This window comes from Scylla paramamosain, chromosome 25, assembly GCF_035594125.1.
Source record: "Scylla paramamosain isolate STU-SP2022 chromosome 25, ASM3559412v1, whole genome shotgun sequence".
Lineage (NCBI taxonomy): Eukaryota > Metazoa > Arthropoda > Malacostraca > Decapoda > Portunidae > Scylla > Scylla paramamosain.
Window position 1 is genome coordinate 5,002,501 of NC_087175.1, and position 7,500 is coordinate 5,010,000.

The following is a 7,500-nucleotide window of genomic DNA, read 5'->3' on the forward strand; positions in this document are numbered from 1 at the left end:
CAAAAAGTAACACAAATATATTACTACATAAAAAAACAAAAAAAAAAAAAAACATTACTTCTCGCGTGTCTCTGTTGAATAATAATAAGCTCCCCTTCCCCCGAGGCCTGGAATATGTCAAGGCTGAGAGAGTGGGAGTGGGTGCCTGGAAAAGTTATTGTGGTGGTGGTGGTAGTAGTAGTAGTAGTAGTAGTAGTAGTAGTAGTAGTAGTAGTTGTTGTTGTTATATTAATATAATAATAATAATAATAATAATAATAATAATAATAATAATAATAATAATAATGATAATAATAATAATAATAATAATAATAATAATAATAATAGTAATAATAATAATAATAAAGAAGAAGAAGTACGAGAAGAAAAATAACAATAGTAATAGTGATAATAATCCTTCACTTTCTTTTTTTCTTCTTTTTATCCTTTTTTTTCTTCTTCTTCTTCTTACTACTACTACTACTACTACTACTACTACTACTACTACTACTAACCCTTCACTGTCTTCTTTTTATCCTTCTTTTTATTATTAATACTACTATTACTACTACCTCTACTACTACTGCTACTATTACCACTATTACTACTACTACTACTACTACTACTACTACTACTACTACTGCTATTACTACTGTACAGCAGCAATAACTACTACTACTCTAGCAACTACAGCAGCAACAATTACTAATAGTGTACTACTACAACTACTACTACTACTACTATTAATGCAGCGAAAAAACAAGAACAACAACAACAGCAACAACAACAACAACTACTACTGCTACTACTACTACTACTACTACTACTACTACTACTCCTACTGCTACTACAACAACAACAACAACAACAACAACAAACAACAAACAACAACAACAATAACAGCTACCATCACCACCACCACCACCACTACCATTACTAATATTACAGCAACTACTTCTACTACTACTACTACTACTACTACTACTACTACTACTACTACTACTATTATTACAAAACACACAGCAATAATTATCTTGTCCGTCGGTCTGCCTGTCTGTCACTGCCAAACTAAAGAGATCAGAGAGATAATTTAGCGACGTTTGTTTACACACACACACACACACACACACACACACACACACACACACACACACACACACAGCTCCACGTTATGTATACTATCTCCTCTTCCTCTTCCTCCTCCTCCTCCTCTTCCTCCTCTTCTCAGTCCAGTAATGAAGGGCACAATAAACAAAGATATAATTAACGCATATAAAAAAAAAAAAAGTTGCGCAGGAAAAAGAAAGGGAAAAAAAAGAGATAAAATAATAAATGAAGCTGAAGTGAAAATGTGAGAAGCAGCTTAAAGGAACTCCGGAGAAAATGAGGTACGAATTAAGCGACAATGAACTCCGGGAAAGCTTGAAGATGGCGTGAAAGTGAGGTGAAGGTGAAAATGATGATGAATGAAGGTGAAGTTCCCGTGAAAGTGACGAGCTGTGGGATGAAATGGACAATGAGCCAAGGGGGAGTTTGAAAGGAAGGTGAAACTGAGGTGAAGGTGACGTGATGGTGAACGAAAATGACTGAAAATTAATGAGAGGGGGAAGAGATAATGAACACAGTGAAACATAGTGAACATAGGAAAAGTGTGAAAGTGAAGTGAAGGTGATGTGGTGAGTGAAAGTGACGAAGTATGAAATGAGAGGCAGAGTTAAGAAGAACGTGAAGGTGACAAGAAGGTGAGGTGAAGATGTGATGATGAGTGATTGTGACGAGGCATGAAATGAGAGGGAAAAACACGTGACAGTGATGTGAAAATGACATGAAAGTGACACATGAAGGTGAGATGACTAGTAGTGATGATGAATTCCAGTGAAAGTGATTATGTATATGATGAAATGCTATAGAGATGAGAGACGAACATGATGAACAGTGAATGTGAATAATGTTTGTTACTAAAATTGTGAAAGCGATAATGAAGGTGAGTATTTGATGTTGATGATGTTGTGAAAGTGATGGAACAGTGAAGGTGAGAACATGAAAGTGACTAAACATGTGAAAATAATATGGACACCTATGAATATGACAAGATATGAGAGTGAGAGAGCAAAGGAAAATTACTGTAGATGTGAAAATGACTATGAGCTGTGAAAGTGAAAAAAGTCAGACAAAACATGAGGAAAATGATTAAATATGTGAATTTGACAAGATAAAGAAAATGAAAAAAAAAAAACATGAAAAATCCCTATTAATATGAAAATGACAAACAGTTAAATTTAAACAATCCCCCAACACACACACACACACACACACACACACACACACACGGAGTCCCAAAGACCTTTCCTATTTTTTTGGCACAATTATGAGTTAAGTTTCAATTCAGGGAGGCATTCAAAGGACAGACTTAATCCCTTCACTAAAGCCTCTATCAACATTTGCAGTAGTGTGGAGAGAAACGAGGCAAAGCAGAGGGCAAGAGTGATAATGAAAACGAATATTGAGCCTTTCCGTCACTTCAAAACAACTGGCGAAAAAAAAAAAAATGACGGATAACTGGAAAGCAAAATTATACCAAGTTAGCGAGATTTGTAAAGAAAGAACGAGAGAGAGAGAGAGAGAGAGAGAGAGAGAGAGAGAGAGAGAGAGAGAGAGAGAGAGAGAGAGAGAGAGAGAGAGAGAGAGAGAGAGAGAGAGAGAGAGAGAGAGAGAAATAAAAGTGCTAGACAGGTATGAAAACAGGTGTGAAACTGAGATAGGTGTATTTGATCTTCTAGACAGGTGTGTGTGTGTGTGTGTGTGTGTGTGTGTGTGTGTGTGTGTGTGTGTGTAATAGCTGGAGCTGAAATATTTTACGATGTTTGCAGAGAGAGAGAGAGAGAGAGAGAGAGAGAGAGAGAGAGAGAGAGAGAGAGAGAGAGAGAGAGAGAGAGAGAGAGAGAGAGAGAGAGAGAGAGAGAGAGAGAGAGAGAGAGAATAAAAGCGTTAATTTCTTCAGTTGTGTAAGTGTGGAATAACAAAATAACTGTGATAAAAATTACTGCAAAATAAAAATATAAACTTTATTTCTAAACCGGAAAAAAAAAATGTCATGCATGTGTTGGAACAGGTGTGAGAACAGGCGTTGAAATGGCAGGTGTAGTTCATTTATTTTTTTCAGGTGTGTGGATTTGAATTAGCCAGGTAAACTTCACATGAATTACCGAAAACCTGAAGTACATGAAATGATTTGTGGGCAGGAAACAAAAAAAAAAAAAAAAAAAAAAAAAAAAAAAAAAAAAAAAAACATAAAAGCGTTAACCAGGTGTGCAATTAAGATAGGTGTAGTTCAACAATCTAGACAGGTGTGTGGGTGAAAATAAACGAAGAAGTAACTGAGAGAAATTACTGAAGTTAAAATATATCATGTTTATTTGTAAATAGAAAATAAGAAAGCCGTCAGACAGGTGTACAGCCAAGACAGGTGTAGCCAGTTGATGTAGACAGGCGTGTGTGTGTGTGTGTGTGTGTGTGTGTGTGTGTGTGTGTGTGTGTGTGTGTGTGTGTGTGTGTGTGTGTGTGTGTGTGTGTGTGTGAAATAAAATAACAAATTACTGAGGAATTAAAATATATGAAATCATTTGTAAAGAGGGAAAAAAATATGACAGGTGTGAAAACATCTGCCACTGAGACAGGTGTGTGGATGTGAATGAAACAAGTAACAGTGACACGAATGATATAATTAGTACCTGGCTGTGGTATGAATTAATTAGTGACCTGGGGGTGAAGGCAGGCTGAATGCTTCATGAACGGGATTTTAAAAGGTTGAGCCATTAAATAATTCACCGCGAGGAAATGAGAGAGAGAGAGAGAGAGAGAGAGAGAGAGAGAGATAATGGTGACTGAAGATTAATAGGTAAGTAATGCAAACCATCTAATATTTAATAACAACTAGCATGTGACAAGTGATAATTAACTACATATATGATGGTGATTGGAGGAAGATGTATAAGTTGAGGAAACAATCAGATATTTAACCAGGAAATAACTGATTGAACAATGATGCGCATATAATGAAAATAGTCTAACTAGCAAATCATAACAAGCAAATCATAACTAGCAAATCATAATTAGCAAATTCTAACTAACAATTAGCTACATAACAGATAATAGCTGGTAAAATGTTCATTATGATAAGTAATAATAAAAAAAAATGTAAATAAATAATAGATAAAACAAAAAAAACAATAATAAATAATAATAATAATAATAATAATAATAATAATAATAATAATAATAATAATAATAATAATAAAATAAAAAATAAATAATGAAGATAACAAAGTAATCACGTAATAAACAATAAAAGCTTACGGAAATTAGCAAAAGCACACAAACTATTAATAAAAAAAAGTTAAGAAATAATAAAGCAAAAAAATAATAAATAAACTAATAACCAAAGAAAAAAAAAAAACAGGCAGAATGAAATTAACTCATAAATAATAACTAGGAATAACTAAAACACATTATTATTATTATTATTATTATTATTATTATTATTATTATTATCTTATTTTACTCATTTATTTCACTACATGTCAGAGAGAGAGAGAGAGAGAGAGAGAGAGAGAGAGAGAGAGAGAGAGAGAGAGAGAGAGAGAGAGAGAGAGAGAGAGAGAGAGAGAGAGAGAGAGAGAAAGCAAAAAAAAATCTTCTTATATTAAATCTCCTCCCCTCCCTCACAAACAAACAAACAAACAAACAAAAAAAAAATAAAGAAACTCAACCAATTAAATTTTACTCACACGCACAACAATATTTTTTCTTGACTTACTTAACTTCATTTCCAGCGTCTATTACTTAAGGGACTGTTCAAGTATACGAGTAAGTGTCCCAGGTGTTAGTTTTAGACAGTCTTCCCTTCTAATCTTACTATTATTCATTCTCCTTCTCCCTTTCTCTCTCTCTCTCTCTCTCCACTTTTATTCCTCTCTCATCTCTTCCCCGTTTACCTGAATGCAACAAGGGGAGGAGGAAGGAATGTAATAAGATGGGGAAGAGAGAAACAGAGAGAGAGAATAAATAGAGATAGATAGAGAATTAAATAGACAGACATATAAAGATAGATAGATAGATAGATAGATAGATAGATAGATAGATAGATAGATAGATAGATAGGTAGAAAGACAGACATATATAGATAGACAAAACATAAATACGTAGACATAGATAGATAAATAGATAGGTAGATAGATAGATAGATAAAAAGATAGATGGATAGATAAATAAGTAGAAAGACAGATTAGATAGATATAAATAGATAGAGAAACATATAAATACGTAGAGAGAGAGAGAGAGAGAGAGAGAGAGAGAGAGAGAGAGAGAGAGAGAGAGAGAGAGAGAGAGAGAGAGAGAGAGAGAGAGAGAGAGAGAGTAAAAGGAGGAGGAAACATGATACTTCAACTTCACGGTACAAAATTGTCTTTGGGGTGGAGGAGGAGGAGGAGGAGGAGGAGGAGGAGGAGGAGGAGGAGGAGGGGGAGGAGGAGGAGGAGGAGGAGGAGGAGAATTATTCCCTGAATACCACTTGGAAATCCTGCACTTGCGAACTTAGCTACTTAAGAGAGAGAGAGAGAGAGAGAGAGAGAGAGAGAGAGAGAGAGAGAGAGAGAGAGAGAGAGAGAGAGAGAGAGAGAGAGAGAGAGAGAGAGAGAGAGAGAGAGAGAGTGTTACGCTAATGGAAAAGTGTTCGTCCATTCTCCATTAAGGGAAGAAGCTCCTCCTCCTCCTCCTCCTCCTCCTCCTCCTCCTCCTCCTCGTACATGACCTGCTTCTATTTCTGTACGTGTAATGAAATGTAATTCCCTATGTAATTTACCTGAGCACATTAACTTGATGAGAAATGTAATCACAACCTCTTCTTATTGTTGTTGTTGTTATTATTTATTATTATTTTTATTTATTTTTTCTTAATGCTTTTGTTCTTTGTGTGCTGTTGATATATTTTTTGTTCTTTTTCGTGATGTTATTTTTTGTTGTTTGTTTATATTCTTTACGATTTTTATTATTATCATTTTTTTTATTTATCTCTTTTCATAATATTCTTTCTTGTTATTTTTTTCTACTATTGTTTTTTTGTATCTATTCTTTTCATACTATCTTTGTTTATTATTTATATTCTTTACTATTACTATTACTAGTATTTAATTCTTTTTTTCATAATATTCTGTTCTTTTTTTTTTACTATTATTATTTTTTTGTATGTATTTATTTCGTATTTTTTTCTTTCGCATTAGTGTTTTCTTTTATGTCACCGTGCATTGCTTCCATTATTTCCATTTGTATTCATTTCTTTCTATTTCCATTTTATATTCCAAGTCTTTATATAAAAAAACAATTGCTATTCTGTATTGCCACTCGTTGCAATATTTCTAGTTTGTTTTTCTATTTCCTCTAAAACTTCTCTGAATTATTTGTTACATTTTTGTCATTATTATTATTATTATTATTATTATTATTATTATTATTATTATTATTATTATTATTATTATTACATTTATACCATTTCCTCTACACTTCTATATGTCACTTTTCCCACTCTTCACTATTCTCCCTTTAACATCTTCCTATCATATATCTCCACTCCTCTCATATCAATTATTCTACAAAGTTTAAACACATTTCTTTCTTATCTGTGTCTGCTTCTCCCTCTCTCTCCTTTCCTGTATATCTTCTACTACTAAATCTTTCTCTTTTCATACTGTTCTCTTATTTCATTGTTAGAAGGCAGGTTGGTGGGGAGAAAGCCTTGCTCTATTCTATCCTCTTCTGCTGACAATTTGTTTTACTGTTACGTTCATAAAAGGAGAGGTTGGTGGTGGGAATTCCTTCTTCTCTTCTCTCCTCTTTCCCCACACTCATAGTTTGACGGTAGCTGTGGACAGACTAACAAATACACTCCTTGGGGCATTTTGTTGTTGTTGTTGTTGTTGTTGTTGTTGTTGTTGTTGTTGTTGTTGTAGTGGTTGTTCCTTTTTATTAATTCTTCTTCAATTCTTCTTCAATTCAATTCTTCAATTCTTCTAATTCTTCGTCTTCTTCCTCCTCTTCATCTTCTTCCTCTCCTCTTCTTTTTCTTCTTCCTTTCCTCCTCGTCCTATCTCTTCTCCTCCTTTTCTTATCCTTTTCCTCCTACTACTATTCCTCCTCCTCTTCTTCTTTTCCTCCTGCTCCTCCTCCTCCTCTTCCTCCTCCTTCTAACTAGCACGAAGAGTAATAAAAATAAGAGAGAATCCGGTACAAATTCTAAACCTCTCTCTCTCTCTCTCTCTCTCTCTCTCTCTCTCTCTCTCTCTCTCTCTCTCTCTCTCTCTCTCTAAGTGTAATAAAAAGGGAAGAGAAATAGCAGAAGGAAAGGAAGAAGAGAGACAAAGAGGATAGGAGGAAGGGAAGAGAGAGAGAGAGAGAGAGAGAGAGAGAGAGAGAGAGAGAGAGAGAGAGAGAGAGAGAGAGAGAGAGAGAGAGAGAGAGAGAGAGAGA

General features: G+C 34.5%; 1 long non-coding RNA gene across 1 annotated transcript in view; it reads left to right on the plus strand.

The window, feature by feature from the left end:
- The window catches only part of LOC135113149 (uncharacterized), a 78,676-nt gene that overhangs the window by 69,878 nt on the left and 1,298 nt on the right, over nucleotides 1–7,500 (plus strand). The gene's annotated exons all lie outside the window — the stretch shown is intronic.